This window comes from Pipistrellus hanaki (assembly GCF_964339955.1).
Source record: "Pipistrellus hanaki genome assembly, chromosome: X".
In the NCBI taxonomy this organism is placed as follows: Eukaryota; Metazoa; Chordata; class Mammalia; order Chiroptera; family Vespertilionidae; genus Pipistrellus; species Pipistrellus hanaki.
This window is the reverse complement of record NC_140524.1, coordinates 102,000,411-102,023,940: the sequence shown is the minus strand read 5'-3', so window position 1 is coordinate 102,023,940 and position 23,530 is coordinate 102,000,411. Positions and strand designations below refer to the sequence as shown.

Sequence of the window (23,530 nt, the reverse complement as noted above, 5' to 3'; positions counted from 1 at the left end):
AGCAGGTGAGATCCACAGAAGACAATGATGCTAGTTTTCAAAGTGACAGATACTTCAACTCCCAGACTATATAGCACCCAGATAATGGGTGAAAACAATACAGTCAGCACATTGCCTCCCGGGCCCACTACATTTGCTTAACTTCTGTGTCAAAAGCATAAAACAGAAAAGGGTGCAACCATTAGGCAGAGAAACAGTGAACTAATACATGTAATGAATTAATATACTAAGAGAACAAAGAACAAGTACATACCGAGTAACCGAAATTTTAGAAATCACTTGACTTAAGCAGGCTGGAGTTAAAGAGAATTCCAACCTAAATTGAGGTTTTAAACTAGGGGATGGCTGAGTCATTCCGTTGGGAATCATTTGGTATCCTGGCTGCTTAGGCTAGCTCTGCTGGGCTTAGCTTCATCATCAGGGAATAGTCCTTTGGATTAGAATGTTTCCAGCTTTTACAGAGCTTTCATTTTGTAATAAATGGAGAGTCAAGACTGAAATTCAAAAAATTTCTGGCCCAATTACATTTAGTAATATGAGAAATTATGTTATTTCCCTTGGCTTTAAAAATTAGTCAAAGCTTACTTGGAATTTTAAAAATTCCCCCTTTTTGTTTGATTTTGTTTCCCTCTTCATTTACGAATTGGCCTTTATGTTCAATATCAGTTCCTTTCTATAAATATTAAAAGTGACAATTTATGTTTGACAATTTCCATACTAATGGGTAACCACAGCTCTAAACTTTATTAACTCAATGCAGAAATTCATAACGTTCTGTTCTGAGGTCGACACTTACTCATTATACTAAGTTATATCTCATCTGCACTATTTCTTAGTACAGAGACATAGCCTTTGAGATTAAGTTGCCCTGAGTCTGAATCCTGGACAATTAACTTACTAACCAAGTGGCATTAATCTCCCTGACTCTCAGTTTTATAATCTGTAAATGGGGATAAATATAAAGTCCTAGAGATGGATATTTCCATATAAATAAAATGACATAATGTAAGTAAAATGTTATGTGTGGTACATAATAAGCAGCTGTTACTATACTTTAAAGATTTTCTCTTTGTCTTTGGTTTTCTGCAGTTTGAATTTATGACTAGGTAGAGACTTTTGATATTTATCCTGCTTTGTGTCTATGAACTTCCTGGATTTGTGGTTTGGTTTCTATAATTAATTTAGGAAAGTTCTCAGCCATTGTTACTTCAATGATTTGTTTCTGTTTCTTTCTCTCTTTTTTTCTCCTGGTATTCCCACTATTTATATTATACCTTTGTAATTGTCTCACAGTCAAATTAAATTGTTATTTAAAGATCTGGGAAGCAATGCATAAGAATGTCAGAGCAAACAGAAAATATGGCAGAGTTGAAGGACAGTAAGGGCTAAAGTACTGAGTGGATTCAGCCAAGAAGAGGCCAGCAGGGGCATTTTGGGGGGCAGTGTCGACAGAGCATTGAGGGAGGAAGGCAGGCTACAGTGGAACACACAATTCTCTTTTATCTGTAGGCAGCTAAACTTGAGTGGCCACACAAAAAAGAATACATTGGCTCATTCATACAGGTAGTTGCAGTCTGCTGGTTGTTAGAGTGCCATATTTTTAAGATATGGGTAAGAGGGGTGACATAAAGAAACTAAATAATTTAAGCCATAGATCTGAAGCAAAAAGATTGGCAAGCTCCAAAAAATACTCATTTGACCCTATCCAAAAAATCACTCATCATCTTTCTAAACACCCCCCACCCAATTTCACTCATGCCAATATCTACCAGATTGGAAACTAGATAAACACCAGCACCCTAAAACACTCCTTTCTAAGCATCTCTATGATTGATCAAATAATGATCGGGGATGCATGCCTCCATCAGCACTGGGGCCATTCCAGTCCTGCTTTGCCTGGCCCAGAGTGGGAGGGCACCTGAGACTGGATTTTATGCCCTTTTCAGAGTGCATGGCATAGAATAGTGGGCTGCAAACTCATTAGTCAACAGAGCCAAATATCAATAGGACAACGATTGAAATTCCTTTGGAGAGCCAATTTTTTTAAACTTAAAACTTCTAATGCCACTTCTTCAAAATAGACTCGCCCAGGCTGTGGTATTTTGTGGAAGAGCCACACCAAGGGACCAAAGAGCCGCATGTGGCTCGCGAGCCACAGTTTGCCGAACACAGGCATAGAACACAGGCTTCCCAGCCACCAGCATGAGTTGCCCAAAGAGAAGTTGTATGGGAAGTGCTCCTCAGTTCCCACTGAACCAGTGTGGAGAATTAATGGCAAGCCAGGGCACTTAGAATTGAACGTTCACCCATGATGACCTGGCAAGCCAGCCCCCCTGCATGCTTCCCTTCACTGTCTGATTTCAGCGAGAAGGTTGTCCTTATAACCTGAAGGCCTGGAAACATTTTAAAACCTGGATTGGCCTATTCCTGGAGACTAGTAATGAACCTACTGGGATAACATCAATCTGCAGGGTTCCCCCAGCACAGAAGACATATTTCATCCTATAATTGAAAAATAGATTTGATTTATATTCCATTGTGTCAGAGCTTACACTTAGGACTCTCAGTGGAGTGGTCTGGGCAACAGGGAGATGGTCTAGTTTTGAAAAAAGATACTCTATAGACACCTGTGAAGAACACTGCAGAAATGGAGCTAGAGTGATGTCTGAAAAGGGATTCTGATGCCTCTTTGTAAATTCTGGGGTGGAATTGAGGGGTGTGAGGTATGGAGAGCCCAGGTGAGTGGCCTCCCATCCTGGACTGGCATTTATTGAGTCCCACTATGTGTCAGACACTTGACATGAGTTCACTGAATCCCCTCCACATCCCTGAGACTGGGTATCCGTTTTAAAGAAGAGTAAAGAAAATCCAGAAAGATGGACACTGTAGCTGTCATATAAATGAATGAGTGGTGATTTGAACTTGAACCTAAGTCTGTCTCACTCTGAGACTACGTCCTTTGCTGCACTCCACAAGAAACCTAGCTCGCTGTCTCTAAACAGATGCCTGTTGTCTTATCGGTTGAGTTTATCAAAACGTGATGTTTCTTCTAGAAGATCACAGTATACAAGCAAAATAACCCAAGAGGACATGCCATTGACTCAGGCAGTGACACTTAGGACATTTTCCTATCGAGTTTGCGTTGCGAGCTGTTAGCATTCTTTTTCTTATTTTTTCTTAGGGAATGCCTAGAAACCACATGCCTCTTGTTAGGGCTACCTTAGGAAGTCCAAGTGACAATGGGAAGCCCTCAGATACCAGCACACCCTGGGCATTTAGCCCTCTAGTGCAGAGGTGGGCAAACTTTCTCTGTAAAGGGCCTGACAGTCCATGTTTTAGGGGTTATGAGGCAGGTGGTCTCTGTCCCAACTACTCAACAGTGCTGTTGAAGCCCCAAAGCTGCCACGGACAATACAGAAATGGAGTGTGGCTATGTGCCAGTCAAACTACTTATGGAGACAAGTTGGAATTTTATATAGTTTTCACTTGTCACAAAATATTACTCTTGTTTTGAATTTTTTGAGTTAAAAAATGTAAAAAGCATCCTTAGCTCCTGGGCTGTACAAAAGCAGGTGGACCCATGTTTGCCGTTCCCTGCTGTTTAGGATCACACTCTCTTTTATTTTTTTTCATATATGTTCAATAGTTTACTTTCAGAAAGTTTACAAAATAGAGAAAATCCATTGATAGATAATTAGTGAGAACTACCGAGCTTAATGACATTTTAAATCATATTAACACCAGTTTTTGGTTACTGGGGTGGCTCATAAAAAACAAAGTTCTGGGAGATCCTGGACCAGCACGTGCTGACTGCTCCTGCTCGGCTGCACCCCCGGAGGTTTTAAAACATGAATCCCTCTCTCTTCTTGATTGCTCTTTACTATAGCTTCAGATGCTCCAAAACTTGATATAAGTTTAGAGGCACGATAGCACTGGGGGAAGGCAACACACAGTAAGCTACCTGGCTCGAATGAAGAAGGACAAAGGAGAACAGTGCGGGAGACGAATAAGAAAATGATTGACCTGCACAACCAAGAATACAACCTAGGGAGACAGAGCTTCGCCTTGGCAATGAACGCTTTTGGTAACATGACCAACCAAGAACTCATGCAGGTGATGAATGGCCATCAAAACCAGAAGCACAAGAAGAAAAGAGTGTTCTGGGAACCTTACGCTGCTGAAATCCCCCCAACTGTGAATTGGAGAGAAGAAGGCTATGTAACTCCCATGAAGAACCAGGGTCATGGTGGTTCTTGTTGGGCATTTAGTGCAACCAGTGCCCGTGAAGGGCAGATGTTCTGGAAAACTGGCAAACTTATCTCATTGAGGGAACAGAACCTTGTGGACTGCTCTCAGGCTTAAGGCAATGAAGGTTGCAATGGTGGCCTAATGGATAATGCCTGTATTAAGTCCAACAGAGGCCTGCACTCAGAGGAGTCCTATTCATATAATGCAAAGGTTGAATCCTGCAAATACAGGTCCGAAGATTCTGTTGCCAATGACACTGGCTTCATGAACATCCCTGAGCAGGAGAGTGCCTTCATGAAGGCAGTGGCAATGGTGGGGCCCATCTTTGTTGCTATAAATGCAAGCCACCCTAGCTTCCAGTTCTATGAAGGTGGCATTTATTATGAGCAGCACTGCAGCAACATAGATCTAGATCATGACATTCTGGTGGTTGGCTATGGCTTTGAAGGAGAAGAATCAAGTAACAATAAATGCTGGATTGTCAAGAACATTTGGGTAAAGCTTGGGGCAAGAACAGCTACAGAAAGATGGCCAAAGACCGGAACAACCACTGTGGAATCGCCACCGCGGCCAGCTCTCCTCCTGTGTGAGATGATGCTGATAAAGAAAGCACTTTGAGAACAGGCTATCCAGAGGAAGAACTTTTATCTGAAAACTGACCACATTTTTCTTAATGGGATACAACACTTGAATCTTGAAGATCCAAACTGTGATTTGAATGCTGTGATGTTTTACATTGGTAAAATGTTACCACTTCTTTTATAAGGATGCATAATTTGTTACCTTTTAAAATAAAATAATTTTTATTATTATTTTAAAAAAACAAAGTTCTATATTTCTTTAAAAAATTTTTTTTTCATTGAAATTTTTATTGTGATAATTGTAAATTCACATGCAGTTGTAAGTAACACAAAGAAACCCCTTGTACCCTTTGCTTAATTCCCCTCTATGGTTACAGTTGCAAAACCATAGCATAATATCAAAAGCAGGAAGTAGACATTAATATAACCTACCAAGTTATTTAGATTTCCCCAGTTTTACTTGTATTGGTGTGTGCATATATGTATTTAGCTCTGTGCAATTCTGTCACATATGCAAATTTGTCTATCTACCACCAGGATGAAGATATTAAGAGTTCCATCATCGCTAGGATTCCTTGTGTTATCCTTTCATAACTACATCCACCTCCCTCTTCCCCCGCCCCCCCACCCATAACCCTGGCAACCACTAATCTGTTCTTTATTTCTAAAATATTATTTCAAGAATTTTATATAAATGGAATCATACAGCATGTAACCTTTGGGAATTGGCTTGCTTGGCTCAGAATAATTCCCTGGAGATTCCTCCAGTTTGTTGAATGTATTAATAATTCATCCCCTTTTATTGCTATGTAGTATTCCATGGTATGGATGTACCACAGCTTGTTTAACCCTATATGCATTGAAGGACATTTGTGTTCTTTCTAGGTTTAGGCTAACATGAATACTAGTGAAGCTTTTATAAATGTTTATGTACAGGTACAGTATTTGTGTATTTCATTTCTCTGGGAGAAATGTCCAAGAGTGCAGTTTCTGGGCTATCTGATAATGTCATAATTATAACTTTTTAAAATGCTTTTGGGCATATTTCAAAATAAGCATTTTTAACATTATTACAAAAATACCTGGTATTGAATGATGCCAGGGTAAAGGCCCTTTAACAATTTCCTGCCATCACACATTTTCATTTAACAGGACCAGGAACTCCAGACTGCAGACCTTAACTGACCCGAAAGGGTGACAAGCTACATAATGGTCAGTGAGGAGTAAGCAAACACAAGAAATCACTTCTTCTGTCTCGCCATTTTATGCTCTCATACCCTCACACTGCACCAGTAATATTACAGATGGAAAAAGTGAAAGACAGGGTGTTTCTCATCACGAAAGAAGGGACATAATTTACTTGACTCTTAGGGACATTATGAGCTCACTTCCAACCATACGTCCTTTGCTCAGCTTCCCTCCATGGGGTCTGTGTGGCTTCTCTGCTCATAACTTGAACTGCCTTGTTGCACTGGCAAATGATCAGGGACGACAAAGTGCAAATATGCAAATGATGTTTAATAATTCTCCCGGGTGTGTATGGGAACCAGAAACTCCAAAGCTCTGTGACGACAGCAAACAAAGCCTTTTCATCAGGCCTCCGGGGGCTGTGCACCTGTATGGTTAACAAGCTGATTATACTGACCACGGAGGGTTGAACCAGTTTTGATACGTTACAACTCCTCAAATCGAAAGCCTTACCAGACGAGTTCTGAGGTCCAGAACAGCCCAAAGAAGAACTTATTTCAAATCTGCATTAGCCTGGGCAATTGCTTTTCAGTCCCCTGGCATTGGCCTTCCCAGCCCCTTTCACCCTCTCCTCAGAGTCTCAAGGCACTGCAATAGTGCACCCACGTCTGACAATGCTTCTGCTCCACATAAGCTCTGAGGCTAGCAGCAGCAGCGCCGGCACACTTGTTAGAAATGCAGACTCCCAGGTCCGAGACTAGGAGAATCAGAATTTGTGCAGGTGGGACCCAGCCATCTGGTTCCTCGCTATCTCTTACCTGGAGATTCTGAAGCTTAATAAAGCTTGAGCAATGCCCTCTTCAGAACTCGTTCAGGTAGATAATGGAAATGGAAACCATAGCTTGCAAAGAAGTTGAAAAAGAACAGCCAACAAAACCGTTTCGGCTCTTTTCTGTCCATTACACAGTCTTTATGAGGTCAATATTGATATAAGCATAAGCCAGAGTTGTTATTTCTGACATTCAACAGATCATAGCTTTCTTCACACTTGCTATATTTAAGTTATGTTTGTAATGAAAATGTGGAGTTTGTGCTTCTACTTAGCACCTATTTAAAATTCTTTATCAAACTGTAATTTCCTTGAGGGCAGGAGACGTGTGTCTCCATAGGCTAATAAATAGGTACCTAATAAATGGTGGCTGAACAAACGAATGGCTTGTGTTTCATATTAGAGTTGCTTCGTCCTCTCTTAAACTGTGCATGCTAAGATTGTATGAGATGCTGAATTCTTCACAATATTCTGACTATTCTTACGTACCCAGCATATTTCCCTGAACACAGTGAGTTCATAAAAGTTGTTGAATGAACAGTGAATAATAACAACCAACTAAATTGCATCTTTGATGCTACTGTATAGACTCCAAATGATTTTACTCTGAACACTATTTCCATGTGCATGTGGAAAAAACTAATTTCATATATGCCACTTTGAATACTGCTTACCAAACATCATTACCTACAAAATGGAACTTGGGAGCATGTTCAGAGAGGCTGTAGAGAAACAAAGATAGCTATGACCAAGGTACCGTCTTTCAGACAGGGCCCGCATGGCACAATAAAGGAGAGAGGAGACAATGGCTATCCAGCCAGCTGAGCTAGCAAGACCAGCTTCTGTTTCTACCACAGTTTTTCTAGTAGAAAAACAAATGATGGTCTCACCAGAGGGTCCAAATTCTAGCACTAAGACAGGGCTGTCTCAGCCCTTTGATGCTGAGCTCTTAGGTTTTCCTGCCTCGTTGGTTATTCTGTAAGACTGGGAATAATTGACACCTCCATGGCAAGGTGTGATGACAAATAAGCACTCCTGGAGGATCAGGTGTGTTTGAAGGAAAAAAAAATCTTTACTCAAGGCTCTCAGTTATCCTAGCAAGGAAGACCTGTGCTCTTTAATTTTCAGATAGCTCTTTGAAGGACAGGAAATTGTAAGTGCTGTCCTCAGTGGTCTTTGTTCTAAAACACTACAGAGAAATAGTTTTGTAATCTACCCTTTCAGTAAAACAAGCAAATAAATCATTCATCTGTGCCTCGGAATCTAAGAGGAGGATAAGTAAAATGAAGTGTTTATGGTTAAGTAGACTCCAGCAATGAAATTCTTTGAAAAACTTACAATTATTAATAATCTCAGGATGACTTCTACTTGGTTTTCTTTCCCATCAAAAGAACATTTTCTTACACACACACACACACACACACACACACAGAGAACATTTCATTACACACACATACACACACACACAGAACATCTCCTTACACACACACACACACACAGAGAACATTTCATTACACACACATACACACACACACACAGAACATCTCCTTACACACACACACACACACACACACACAGAGGGAGGGAAGGAGGGAGGGAGGGAGGGAGGGAGGGAGGGAGGGAGAGAGAGAGAGAGAGAGAGAACATTTCCTTACACATACACACACACACACAAAGAACATTTCCTTGAGAGTGACAGGAAAGGAGATGGTAGCGGATGTTAATTTCTTTCATTCAGTATCGCTGCTCTTTTTGCATATTTATAGAAATAGAACTTTGTTGTTGATTAGGGTTTCTGCCCTCTTGAAATGTGTCTTCCGGACATGTGTCTTTTTAAAAGAACTAACATGTTTCTGATCCAAGAAGAAATACAAAACCAGTCTGGATAAAACACCATCTTCCAAACAAATTTTAACTTTGTACTTAATTTGTTCAAGCATTTCAGAGAAATTGTCTCCAGGCAAAATTCTTAAAAACTCGTTTTGAGCCAACATACATTACCATTGCTTGCAATTGCTGAATATTTTAGTAGCATTAGTTCAAATTTACTTGAGCAATGTTTTATATGCGAAGCTTTAGGTCGATCTAGTCTCAGAAAGATTCTTTAAGGTATAAAGCTGTCCAGTGTGAAATGAATGGACAGGGTGATAGGGAATGAATGTCCACCTTCAACTCTGGCAGGGCACTGTCTCGACAGTGTTAACATTTGCTATGTTAACAAAGAGATCCTAAGTCCTGCCTAAGCCCACAGACCTCTGAAAGAAGTCTAAACCATTCTGAGTGATTTGGAATAAAAGCAGTATTAAGTAACAGATTCAGTGGGTACCTTCTTCCCAAAAGCGCTGTGTTCTGTATGATTTGTCCTTCAGATCGGCAGTTCTATAGCTCGCGTGTTCATCAAACATTAGAACACCAGTCTCAAGAAACCTAGTGAGGTGATACTGGCCAGCATTTGTTGAGCAGATATTCTATGCGAGAATACTACCCACACACATCTTCTAATTCAGTCTTATCAAATGCCTCTGGCGGGCGTGCGGTGAAAGAAATGAAGGTCAGGGACTTCAGTGTTAAGATCAGGAAATGCAGCTGGCAAGTGACGTGGCAGAAATTCTACTTTAGCTTTGTGTAGCTCAAACGTTTGTTCTCCTGATGCCTATACCATTTGTGTTTCCTTAAACATCATTCAACAGCTAGTGATGGGGGCTGTGGAAAATGAAGGGTTGTGAAATCAAACTGAGTTCTTTTCCACATCTTTCTTAGCTGGGATGGGAAGCAACACCACACACACACACACACACACACACACACACACACGCACGCACGCACGCACACACACACATTAGTTTTAGTTTTATTTGGGTTTATTTATGGGGGAACAATTAATATCATGTGAGCATATGCGTGCGTGTGTGTGTGTGTGTGTGTGTGTGTGTGTGTGTGTGTGTGAGAGAGAGAGAGAGAGAGAGAGAGAGAGAGAGAGAGAGAGAGAGAGAGACTATATAGAAAAAGTTGCAAGATCACTCATCTACTCTTTTCAACAAATTAAATGAAATGAATTTGTGCTGTAATTTATCTCCCTTGCTCACATTCTCTCCGTGTGTGACATATAGAACACTGCATTCTTCTTTTAAACACTGCATTGTAGCTGTTACTCCATGCAATGGTCTCAAATTTCTCCGTCCAGTATTTTTCTCTTCCCAGTCATGAGGCACTGAGTGTGCTTCCCTCACCCCCCTAATTGCTTCCCTTTGGTACACACTCATTTCCTTATTTGGAGCCCAGAGAGAGTAAGAAAAAAATAATAGATGTTATGTGGGAAGAAATCGTTATAACCCAACATTTCCACATTTGTTTTGTCTGGTTTCTTGGAGTTCTCATTTAGTCCTTGTCTTAATTTTTTGGGAAAATTTCAGGAATTCTCATAATCCTCAAATTATCATCTCCTAACATTCTTCCTTTGGGAATTCCATGGAAGTCTCCTACTTCTATGCAATCCTAGGATCTGAGCAAGAGCAATAATTTATGGAATATCATGAGAGTCCGCTTCTGGATGGCCTACATGGTAACATTCTATAAGTGAAAGGACATAGTATGTATAGACATGTCCTCCCAAGCCTTTCTAATCAGCGGGCTAAGAAGGACCATTCTACTATTCATCATGCCTTTTGCCAATCTTTTCTCATATCTGCGATCATAATTGATTGGTTTTTGTTTGCTTGTTTGTTTTAAAAATATTTTATTGATTTTTTTTTTTTACAGAGAGGAAGGGAGAGGGATAGAGAGTTAGAAATATTGATGAGAGAGAAACATAGACCAGCTGCCTCCTGCACACCCCTACCAGGGATGTGCGCACAACCAAGGTACATGCCCTTGACCGGAATCGAACCTGGGACCTTTCTGTCCGCAGGCTGACACTCTATCCACTGAGCCAAACAGGTTTCGGCGATAGGTTTGTTTTTCCCATAGGTAGAGCCTGTGTTTCATGGCTCTCATTTTCTTGAGCAGTCCCAGTGGCTTCAGGCCCCTAGTGCCATAAAAGTAAGATAACATTGTCCACCAAGAGGCTCTGAAATACCGCCAGTGCCTTGGAATTGAAGTGATAGTCCTTGCTGCCCTGAGCTTATCTGCATGGGCATGCATACAGCCTGGAGGGCAAATAGATTGCATTGCCAGGGTAAGATAAATATGTGGGGAAGGAAACTGGGAACCTTGCAGGGCAAACTGACCTAGGCAAACCACAAAGCTATGGTCAATGAGCCATAACCAGCGGTTCGACTGTCCCATATTCAGTGAATGGAAATGTGAGTTTCTTTTGACCTGATGTGCTAACATGGAGCTACATTTCACAGAGCCCCAAAGGCAACAAACCCCACAGCAGGGAGGGTGCTTTAGTCATAATGTCATCCTTGAGAAAGGTCACCAAAGCAGAAAACATGAACTTTGCAATCGCTGTGTACCTAAAGGGCCAATTATCTATGAAACAATTGTAAAGAGGGATCGTTTTAGGGAAACACTAAAAAAAGTCTTTAAAAATAGTCCGTTGATTCCAGTGATTTACGTCATAAGAAACAGACCATTGTAAGTAACACATGGGCAATAAAAGCCAGCAGATGTTTGCATTCTGAGCAGGGCACTAATGGAGGTGCTATGGCACCGTATCAAAGTGAAGCTTGCCATCTTCACAATTGCCCACTGGAGTTTTAAATGCAGCTGCAGAACTCCAAGTCAACAACTGGGGAGTGTTCCCTGACCACTCTCTGTCTCATTGCTGCTGCAGGTAAGAATTAATAACTCACTGCTAACACGCTGCGTCTAACTTGTTTCCTGAAATGGGCCTTGAAATGTGTGATTGAGTCTAAGATTCGAAATGGCCATAAAAACAATTCCTTGGGTTGCTGAATTACAAACAGAAGTTATTAAGAGCAAAATCACAGTCAAAATAAATGAGCAAGTCTAAACCACAAGACATTGTATTTGGAATGTCACGGGCAGGCTCTCAGCCCTGCAGTGACCAAGTCAAGCACCGGGTACTGGGATAAAGCTTGACAGTGGAAATGAATTCATGCACTGCAACCTCTCCCTTCCTTTCCTCTTCATAGCATTTATGAAGCTCTGCCACCTTCAGGGGCCAGTGAAATTCATAGCATTTAATAAATATTAAGTGAGGTACTTCTGGCCAAGTAAATAACTCCTGAGAGTCTGGAAGACATTTGGAAGGTTAACTCTTTAGGCCACCAAGCTATGGGTCACAGCCCGAGAATCACTGTGGACTCAGTCAGGAAGAGCCAGTCTCCTCTGGAGCACCACATAGCTGAGAAGCCCAGATCCTGCTGTACAGGCCTTTCCCAGCAGGGACATTTAAAAAGCAAATTGCATTCACACTCCTATCACAGATAAAACTAATTACGGATCAGACAAGCTCTGCCACCTTCAGGGGCCAGTGTCATCAGGACATGACTACGCAGCCATTCTGTGGAACCCACTGCTTGGCTGGCCGTCTTCTCCCGTGGGCTAGCAGTGTCACCTTCCCCTTATTTGTGCTCTCTCCTGGCTCTCTTCCCTGAGCCCACCTTCATTCCAGGGCTGTCTGATCCTTTCCTCAAGACCCCTGGGGAGCTAATGTCTCCTCAGCCATCCACCAACTGAAGCACAATCATCCCCTTTGTCTCATCTTCTATTTCTTGATTTTTTAATGTCACCTCTTCATTTCTTACTTTCTTCTGTATTTCCTTTTTGTTCATTTGCTTTACATTGGCAAGCTTTTACACTGAAGTTTCATTCATTCTTATCCTTTCTTTTGTGTCATCGCTTTCTGTCTCTCACTCCCTCTACCCCTCTCTGTTTCTCTCTGTCTCTGTCTCTCTCTCTCTCTCTCTTCCACGCTCCATTCTTCCCTTCTTCCCCTCCCTCCTTCCCTCCTATCTAGTCTCCAGTATTTCCTAGCAATTGGTGGCTTGCCCCTTCTTTTCTTGATCCCTAGTCCTCCACCTGTTTGTCTGCTGAGCTGAGCTTTTGTTTGGATATGGAGGGTGTCCATGGCTGGGGAGCAGTGAATAGTTTTTTGCAGCTGTGGGACCTCACTTACTCTAACGTCTTCTACTTCTCTATTTTTTTTTCTCTTTTCCTTCCTCCCTTACCTCTTTGGACTTCCACTTACCTTCTAAATTATTATACTTGGTCTTAAAGTACTGTGACATTTTCTTTTCTTATTCTTTCATCTGAATTTGAAAAACAAAACAAAACAAAACAGTAAATAATGGCTACAACTTATTGTCCTTAAGAGAGAGAAATTTTATAATTGGCACATTTCTATATATGTAAATGTACATAGATACATAGAGTGTAGCTTTATCATTGCTAGTGACTCTAATCAACAAGCAGTATATGTAATAGTACGTGAAAATATTCTATTAGAACTATATAAGCCCTGAAAAGGTCTAGGAAGCAGCAATAAAAATTAATTTTAAACTAAAAAATCAATACATTTTGGCATATAACAATACACACATTTCATTGGAATCACTAATATTATATATTTAGAGCTCAAGTTAACTTTGAGATTCCTGATCAACAGCAAAAAATTATATACAAGACACACAGACACACAGATACACACACACAGAGACGCACACACACACACACACACACACACACACATCCCCCACTTTTATTTTCCTCACAGAAGGCAGGTCATTTATAAATAAACTTTGTATAATCTAAAACTCATATATTGACTTATGCTACCAAAATACAGCCTTGAGTAAGCAAAGACACAAATAAATCAAAAGGACAAGTATATATAAAATAAGCTGTTTTAGAGATAACACGGGACATATTTTATTAACTAATTTATGACCTACAATCTGTTGGCAGAGGCCTAACTCCTCCAGATCCCAGTCTTTCTGAACAGGATAAACAGACCAGAAGGCCTGATGGTGGATCAAGCATACATCTTTATCTCTGCAAGAGCTTTATTTGGGGGCCTGGAAACAGAAGTTCTCACCATTTTTCATTCATTGCCACGTTTGATGTGTTTTTTCTTTACAGCGATCTTCACTCTGGATCATTCTACCAAGCTCCTGTATTATCTTTGAACTGTGGGCAAATGATTTAATGGCAGGTAACTGCATTCATGGGCAAAGCGAACTCTTTCTCTGGTATGAACTCTTTCTCTGGCTTCCTTCTATTGCATTGTGATCCCTAAAACATGTGGGAGACAGTGGGAAGCATAGCATATTCTCACTTCGCTGGTGTAATCCAGAGTTGGAGCAATTACTATTGCATGTGCTAATTGCAAGGCTCTATTGAATGCTCCTGCTTGGAACTTAGCAAACCTAAAGCCAACTGAGTCTTTATGAGGTGAAGAGGCCGCCCCTCTGGAAGATACAATTCAGGTTTAGGATTGCCTTTTGAAACTCCTCTTATATTTTGAAATGACTTGCACCAAAATGGACCATGTAGAGAAAAACATTATGAAGGCAGAGGAAAGGTGGTAGAAAGAAGAAGCTCTTACATACATGCCTACAACCTCTATTTCAGATAACAGCTTTCATTCCACTTGCTTCCCCACTCCTCCCACATACCCAAATCCCAGTCTGGGTGTATGTAGTAAAAGCTCAGATTTCCAGATGGAGACCCAAGTGCAGCCTAGCTATCTGAGCAGTTAGGCATCAATCAGACTGGTATACCTAGTACATGAGGAAGCTAAGACTTGAACCCTCCCCAAGACATTCAGGCTCAAAACTTGTGCATTTTTTCCCTAGCTGGTGTAGTTCAGTGGATAGAGCGTTGGCCTGCAGACTGATGGACTGCAAGTTTAATTCCGGTTATGAGCTTTCACAATCTTCCACTCAAACATTACACCAGCGAAGTGAGAACATGCTATGCCTCCCACTGTCTCCCACATGTTTTTATATATGAAAATAAATGTTTCTTGGGGAAGAAATGACTGAAGAGGGTTTTGATGAAAAGCTTAATATTCTTAACAAGTCGGTGAGAGATAAGTGTGGCTCTAAAATGAAGAGACTTAACAGTGTTTGTAAAGAACAAAGAGAAAGAAATCGAAGAAGGCAACAGAAGAATTTGGGCAGTGACCTGCATCCTGCAATTCCAGAACACCTGCGGAGAGGGAAGCTAACACTTGGATTCCACAGGGTGTAAGCCCCTCTCCCCTTCCCCTGCCTATGCCAAGGTTCTCCGAACCCGATGGCTGCAGCTTTCACTGCCTATGGTTCCCTTTAATGAGAGAATCTTTGGAAGTCAGAAAGGAATTTGCAGAGGTCACTCAAGGGCAGTGGAATCACATGTCATACAAAATTCTCCCTCAATTGATGCTGGACTAGTAGAATGGTAAAACCTTCCCCCGAAGTCTACAGGGAGCATGAACTTAATCAAGTGTGCTCATCTGTTAGTGCAAACTCTCAGGTTACATTTTCCTAAACCCTATAGTCCTCTTACAAGCGATAAAGGATCTCAGCTAAGAAAAGCAATGTAGCTTATTCCTACATGGCATTCCTGAACCCAGGTTGAGGAAAAAAGGAGAGGGGGATGGAATGAAATAGAAGAAATGCACCAGACAACTGAAGTTCATAGCTTCCCTGCACATTATCAACAAGGAGAAAACATCACTTAGGTAAATGTACGGAGTGCTGAAATCTCGGCTGTCAAGATTCTCACACACCACCTCACACCCAGGCAGTTACTGAAAACAGCTATTCCTCCTCCAGGCTTCATCAGTGGTGAATTTGTGGAGTAAATAGTAACTCATGTATGTAGGGCCTTTGACCATGTATGAAGCTATTCTGATTGTCTGAACAACCCTTGGAGATGGGTGTTGATGGTTTCACTTTTTAAAGATGGGAAAACCGAGAGTCAGAGAAACAGCATCACATAGCTAGTACATGAAGAAGCTAAGACTTGAACCCATCCCAAGACATTCAGGCTCAAAACTTGTGCATTTCCTCCCTAGCTGGTGTAGTTCAGTGGATAGAGCATTGGCTGCAGACTGACAGACTACAGGTTTAATTCCGGTTAAGTATCTACCTTGGTTACAAGCTCAGGAGGCAACCAATGGGTGTGAGAGAGAGTCGGCTGTCTCTCCACCATGTGTGAACACATGAGAAGAAGGTGGCTCTCCGCAAGGCAGGCAGAGAGCTTTCACCAGACACTGAATCTGTCCTCGCCTTCATCTTGAACTTCCCAGCACCCAGAACTGTGAGAAAAAAGGTCTAGTATTTAAGCCACCCAGTCTATGGTGTTTTGTTATAGCAGCCTGAGCTGACTAAAACAGCTGCCTGCTTCCTCATCACAACAGCAACATATGCTTCCCACTTGCCTTACCCAGGCGTGAACTCTATCAGGGCACATCAGCCCACAGCATACATTCTCTCTACATGATAGGAGCTACGTCAGATTAAATGGCACATTCCACTAGGGTGGGGCGTGGCAGGTGGGAGTGAGAGAAAGAGAGTGGGACCCTTGTGGAGCATAGCAACTTTATTTAAAAAAATATATTTTATTGATTTCTACAGAAAGGAAGGGAGAGGGATAGAGAGTTAGAAACATCGATGGGAGAGAGACATCTATCAGCTGCCTCTTGCATGTCCCTCACTGGGGATGTGCCTGCAACCAAGGTACATGCCCTTGACAGGAATCGAACCTGGAACCCTTCAGTCCACAGGCCGACATTCTATCCACTGAGCCACACTGGCTAGGGCAAGCATAATAACTTTAAAGAGGTCCATCCTCAAGGCCCCTGAAAAGTCATTTTTATGAATCCAGAAAAATGTAGTTGTAAAACAAGTGGGTTTTTATCAATAAATTTAGTAACTAGCTCAGTCCCTCCCACCACAGTTGTTGGAAAAGCTTTCAAGCTGTCTAAAATTAATAAATACAATGTGAGTTGTTTTTTTTTAATAAAACCTATTTGTTTTAGAAAAACACCTTAAAAGGGGGAACATATTTGAAATAACATATTTTTTTTAGAGAAGGAAGAAGCCTTTAGAATTCAGGTCTCAAATAGGTAAACCTACAGAGGACAAACAGGTAACAAAGATAAGCAAAGAGGACCTAGTACAAGACATTAGAAACGACATCACACTTCACTGAAAAGCACATTTCTAAATCACTGAGTGGGCAATGTTACATATGGGCCACTGGTGTGTGTACTTCTACTCCAACCTCCTGTTTGCTCAAGACGCCCAATCCACTTCCCCCCATTTCAATCCCACTGATACTTATTGATTGAGCATTGTGGTAGGTGCGTTCACAGACATGACCGTTTTCGATACTCATAACTGTCCAATGAATTGTGTATTTATGTCTCTATTGATAGATGAGGAAATTGAATCCCAGAGAAATTTAAGATGACTTGGCTAAACACACCGTCCACTGCTTTGGAAAAACTTGGGAAACACTGCGATTCTTTTGTTTCTTAACTGTAAGCCAAGTATATCGGTTCGAGTAAACTTGTTATCCGTCCTCTAGTAGTTTATATACTGCTCTGTTCCCCAAGGCAATACATGCTGAGTGTGTCAGTACAGATCTAAATAACTGCACGATTAGATACTCAGGGGGGGAAATAATTTGGGTTTAACTACCCAAGGCCTCTGCTGCAGAACAATACCTATAACTAATGCAGCATTTCCTGGCTCAGGCTCTTGAACCAAAATTCCACTACTGTCACGTGTTAAAACTCAAACTGTCAAATTGAGGTGGTTCTGCTTAATTTCATTTCTGTCTCAAGTTTAGACAAGTGAAGAGCAACTCACAAGAGAGTGTGAGCACATGAGCACACAAGCAGGGTGTGGCTAAAGTTGGTTTACAGTTGTCTGTATGGAATATAATACGATGTGAATAAATAATAGAATAAGAATAAACTCTGTGTTTTACATACTCAAAACTGTAAACCTACTTTAGCCCCACGCTGTAGTTTAGAGCTATGCTTTATGCAGATACAGTTATTAAGTACCAAGCATATCTGAGAATGCCATAGCCCACAGAGCATTGCTAGCCATTTTTATTTTCCTTTAAAAAATAAAATTAATGGAACCCTTGGAAATAATAAAGTAACTCAATTTCTTTGAAAGGTTCTCTCACAGAAGATTCCCTTATATGTAATTATAAGCAATTAATTAAAAAATGGAAATGTCCTTTTTACATTTGACTAGGAGTCATAGGCCTGTCTCTCACCTTGCCAGCTAACCTTTCTTCAAATATCAACATAGTTTAAATTGGTTTTGTCAATGCCCTAGATACTAGGAAAATCCTACTGGCACACACCAGTTATTAATTTGCGGTCCATAATTCTGAGCCATATATATATATACAACCTGAAAGGTAACAGTGACTTCTCTTGTCTGCGTCATAAGAACTTGTACCTTAATCATTTTTAGTGTTTAGCCCAGCTGGTGTGGCTCAGTGGTTGAGCATTGACCTATGAACCAGGAGGTCATGGTTTGATTCCTGGTCAGGGCGCATGCCCAAGTTGCGGGCTCCATCCCCAGTCGGGGACATGCAGGAGGCAGCTGATCCATGTTTCTCTCTCATCATTGATGTTTCTATCTCTCTCTCCCTTTCCCTTCCTTTCTGAAATCAATAAAAATACATTTTTTAAAAATAATAATTTTCAGTAGTTAACAGTGAGTATAAGAGCACCCTAATTCCCCAGGACTCTGGAATATCTCTTCTTCACCCGGGACTCTAGGAACCTCTGACAACCCAAGAAAGTAGAGTCTTGTAAATCACATTAACAAAATATGAAGAGGCATCATCCAGCTCTTTGTCACTATTGATGACCTGCAGGGAGCAAGGTGGTGTCTTTCTCGTGGAAGTGTACCAAGTTCATCGGCATCAGCCTGATGTGTTCTGACATGGAGATCCTCTCTCTGTTCACTGAAAGCATGAACTTCTTGACCTGTGTTCAAGTCACCTGCTTTGTGCTCACCAGCTGTGAATGTCTGCCTTAAAGAAGGTCCTTCAGAATGACCAGCAAAAAGTGAGTGGTTGAGGAAGTTTGTAGCAATAGACTTTATATGCTGCACATCATTCAAATAATGACATTTCTCTTTGCAGAAATGCTATGGTTGCATGAAGATCTGGTTTAAACTCATCTGTCTCTTATATACCCACTTTTCCTCCAGAGTACTTAGCACAGGACTTCAAAAGGCACTCAATAAATATTTGCTGAATGAATGTAACAGGAATTAATAACGCCAAATGTTTTTGAGAAGGTAATTGATGTCAAATGGTAGGCAGAGAAAGCCCGAGAAAGTTCACCAGGGATACAAACGCTGTGTACAAATTTGGTACTGTGTCCAAGGAAAGAATTTACACTTAATAAATAACTTTTAAAACCAGGTCCTTTTATGTCATTGCCTCCGGACTAGGCCACACTGGTGGCGAGAGAATCCCAGCCAAACAAACCCAGATAGCAGTTTGAGAAAGGGAAGTATAAATGATAAGTGAATGTTACAAAGGATCCCAGGAAATAAAACACTTTGCCATATACTTGTCAAAAAATCTTTAAGAATAGGACAACACACACACACACACACACACACACACACTCACACATTCATGCTTTAAAATTTTTATAAAATGAAAAGGGCAAACTAGTTGACATACAGAGGGCCTTAACAATAAAAATTGGTGTCTTCTTTCTCATACTGAGCCCCAAGACCCACGTAAACGCAGTACGGCAGAATTTTGACTTGTGTGATCTATATTTTGGGCTTGGATTGTCAGAGTGTTTTAGCTGTGACGCATCATGACTAAGGTGACCAGATGTCCCGCTTTTGGGGGGACTGTCCTGCCAAAAGCGGGATGTCTAGTCACCTTAATCATGACAGATATAGAGATTGATCCTATCTGTACAATATAGGGGCACATGGAGGGAGCTATGAGGAGCAGAGAGAACCTTTGGGGGGCACAGCCCAGCCCACGCACAGATTGATGGCCTCGATGCCAAGAGAGAGAGATATCCGGGCATGTCTCTAACCTAGTCATCATTGACCGGGGCTTGTGGCCCAGCTGCTGGGAAGCTCTGTCTTAAAGAACGCTCCTCGGGGTGATCAGCAGCAAACTGTAGTTCACATGCTACACTTCTGTGGGGCGCCCCAAAGCATGCGAGCAGAAGAACAGCATAGTAAGTCTCTGAAAAGACTGGTTTCTAGGTTTTATTTCCCCCCAGTATCGTTCAGTCTCCTTTACCCTGGACACACTAACATCTCACAGGGCTGGGCGGCTGCAGGGTGGTTCAGCCCTCCCCCCAACCACACAGTACCAGTGACTTGGAAGGGTTAATGCAACACCACCATGTCCTAACTGCCTTTCCTTGGAGGATTAGTCCGGACACTGAAATAACTTTAATCTCCGAGAAGAAATAGGCCTGGAACTTTATTAACACCAAAGTGTTAAATACAATAATCACTATTACTGCCCCCAAATGAGTGGCTGCAGAGCCAAGGATAAGTGGATTTTGGAGCCGGGACCCCAGTCCTCTCCAGTCATTCATAGGCTCCCGGTAAGGAAAGCTCTAAACGTGGGATTGAAGAACCCTGTGCTCAGCCCCCTGCTCTCCCCGACCCAGGAGACTTATCTGTCTTTCTGGTTATATATTCCCCTGGCTGTTGATGTAATTAGTGTATAATAACTGTGTACATATCAACTCACAGGAAAACCGGCAGACGTGCTGGCTGATTTGGCTGGAAGCCATCTCATCGGCGGGGGTAGACAGCCCGGTATAAACATCTGTTATTAACCGTATATTTTGAAATAGTGTTTTGTGTCTCCTGGGTGACCGATTCCCACCGAAAGCAACGCAATAGCAAGACTCCTGTTTTTCGGAGCGGCACCTAAGAGATAACAAGCTTTAAAATGTTTACAACAGTCTCCCCAGTTCTGCACTTCTGTGCTATTAAGAATCTTATTTATTAAAACGGCTACTGCGTCACCCGCACTGCTTTTCTGGGCTTCATTCTCGTAGAGGTGAGCAGGTCTCACTGAAACCAAGTTACTATGAATCGCTACGCTTTTTCAAGTCAAGAGCCCCCCATAGAACTGGCCCCGGCTTTTGTTGTTATGAATCAGCAGCTGCCATTCCCTATATTCAATCCAGAGCCTCCATGGGGAATGGGCTATGACTGCACTTTTTCAAGAAGTGGTCATTCTCTCCAATCTGCTTGTTTGACCTTATTACTTTTCTTGAGGTTGATTTAAGAAATTAATTACTGACTATGAGACATTCAAGACCGGTTCCTTGTGCCACTTGCTGTAACTGGTAGCACAATCCTGCTTCCCAGACCCCCAGGATTCAGTCACTGTGTGTCAGGAAACAACAATATTTCTCTGATAGAGGAGCCATCAAATATTCAAAATGTTTAGCCAAGCTAACTCCATGAAGAGCCACCTTGACATAAAAATAAAAATAATATAATTTTGAACCTGATTCCCAAGTCACTTCTGACAGCTGCACTCCAAAACAGACTTTCTCCCAAAGTTATACCTGTGCCTCAGAGCTCAGTTGCAACCGTTTTTCTTCTTTCTCGGTTGTCTCATAACTGGCTGTTCCCAAGTCTAAAAACCCCCAGCAAGCCTGTTACACTTTCACACACCCACGTTTAATTACATTCAGCTTGAGATGTTTGTATACATACAGAATACAGCCACGTCTTAAATGCGTGGACTGCAAGGCTCTGACATAAAGCCTTTATGCACCGTTCCTGCCTTATGTGCACATAGACACACACTACTTGTCAGAATGCAAGAGGGAGCTTCTTCGCATTGTCTAGAACAAAGCCCAGCCCAGCTCCTTCCTGTCCTCGGTGTCTCGGAAGGTGTCCTTTCTTACATGTGCAGGACGCAAGCATGTTGCTGCTGCAGGAATGAAAAATGATACCTTGAGACCGCCTGTTCAGTGACAAACTGCACTTCTGCAGAATATCACGCTGCCTGCGGTCGAGAGAACCCCACTTAGAGTTACTATGACTTCCTTGGGGACTCAGTCTTCTCGCAAAGCACCCCGAGGCTCATTGCCAGTGTTTGAGAGTGCAACAAAGATGAGAAAGTTTGCTCATCGGGATGGTCTAGAAACTGTGAGTGAAAAGACTCGCTGGAGTGTCTAAAGCACTCAGAGCATTGCCCCTGTGGATTCTTGGTGCACAAAACAGGCAGGAAAGTTGTCTGGAGGCATTTGCCAAGCATTGTGTTTGCTCAGGAAGGAGCTGGGGGGCGAGGGGCTGAGCTCAGCCTCCCCTTGGCTTCCTGGGTGAGCGCAGCGAGGCTGCCACTTAGCAGAGAGAAGAGAGAGATCGGTAAGACTCACCGGCTTCCCCATTTTTCCCAGGACGGGGTTTTTGTTCCTCACTGGGATCTGGAAAAAGCAAACCTGTAGGTCGTCCAGGCAGGCTGCCTCGGATCAGCTGAATGGCTGGGCGTTCAGGAAGCTTGCTCTGTCCAGCTCGGAGCACTCCCCCTCTCCGGGCTGTGTGCTCACACGCCTCCCAGGCAGAGCAGAAATCCGCCAAACTCAGGTCAGCCGAACAGGTTTCCTTATATAGGTAAACATGAATTGCATTCCTGGTGAAAGAAGTTAACTAGGAAGCCAGTAACCTGGTTAACTCTACACATGCCAGAACGGCTGGCTCAGAGGCAGTCAGCCCGCATAGGGTTCGTCGCAGTACAAAGGGATTTGTGCGATTTAATTAAAATCATCTTTATCCTGGCAGTCTGTAACATTGGCCTTTCTAGCGTAACTGTGAGTCAACAGCTAATATTTTATATCACGAGCTGTGATCGACCTTACATTATCTGAAGGCATTGTAGGGAGAAAAACCAAAGCATAGGATATTATCATTTATCTTTCATGTCTTTAAAACCAGGGTAACTTGTCTTGGAATTATTTTCAAAGAAGTGAATAGAACATGTGATAGGAAGAGAATGGGAACAAACCTCTATCAAAGGAGGCTCAAATGCCTTAAGTAATAGTTATTCAACTTTCCCGGGCCTTTAGTAGATAATGCAATGTGATCATTTTGAGTCTGCTCCTTTTACAACACAATAATTGCTACTGTAATCTCTGATGGGCGAAATGACACATAATGGCATCTATTTATTCCATGTAATAACCCTCCTGAGACCACATACTGAAGTGTTATTTGATGGTTTCAGGAAGAAAAGCTAAGACTTGTGGATTTGCATAATTATATGCAAAAATGTTTAAACTACTTCCTGGGCTTAAGAAGGTAAGAAAAATATTTTATTTATTTTTTATTGTTTAAAGTATTACAAATAGTAGTACATATGTCTCTCTTTCTTTTTTTAATTGACCTTCCACCAGCCTATTTTTTAAAAAAATGTTTTTGTTTATTTTAAAGAGATATGAAGGGAGAGGGAGAGGAAAAGGGAGAAGGAGAGGGAGAGGGAGAGACAGAGAGAGGGAGGGGGAGAGGGAGAGGGAGAGAGACAGGTAGTAATTCGCTGCCTCCCACATGAGCCCTGACCAGGGATCGAACCTACAACCTGGCCAAGTGCCCTGACTGGAAATTGAACCAGCGACCTTTTGGTGCACAGGATGATGTTCAACCAACTGAGCCGCACTGCCCAAGGCAAAAAATATTTTTAAAAGAACTCTGGGGAAGGCCTACCTCTAGGATCAAAACATGGTTTTTAACTATAAGTATTTCTA

General features: G+C 41.9%; 1 protein-coding gene and 1 pseudogene across 2 annotated transcripts in view; one reads left to right on the top strand and one right to left on the bottom strand.

Annotated features, from left to right (window-relative positions):
* MID1 (midline 1) overlaps positions 1 to 22,276 on the bottom strand; it is a 328,347-nt gene extending 306,071 nt beyond the window's left edge. The window contains exon 1 of the mRNA XM_084870018.1: positions 22,169 to 22,276. The gene's annotated coding sequence lies outside the window, so the exon portion shown is untranslated. The remainder of the gene's footprint in view (positions 1 to 22,168) is intronic.
* LOC311614776 (procathepsin L-like) lies at positions 3,849 to 4,838 on the top strand (annotated as a pseudogene). Its single transcript has one exon. The product of its transcript is annotated as a procathepsin L-like (transcript).
* Positions 22,277 to 23,530: the final 1,254 nt, after the last annotated feature.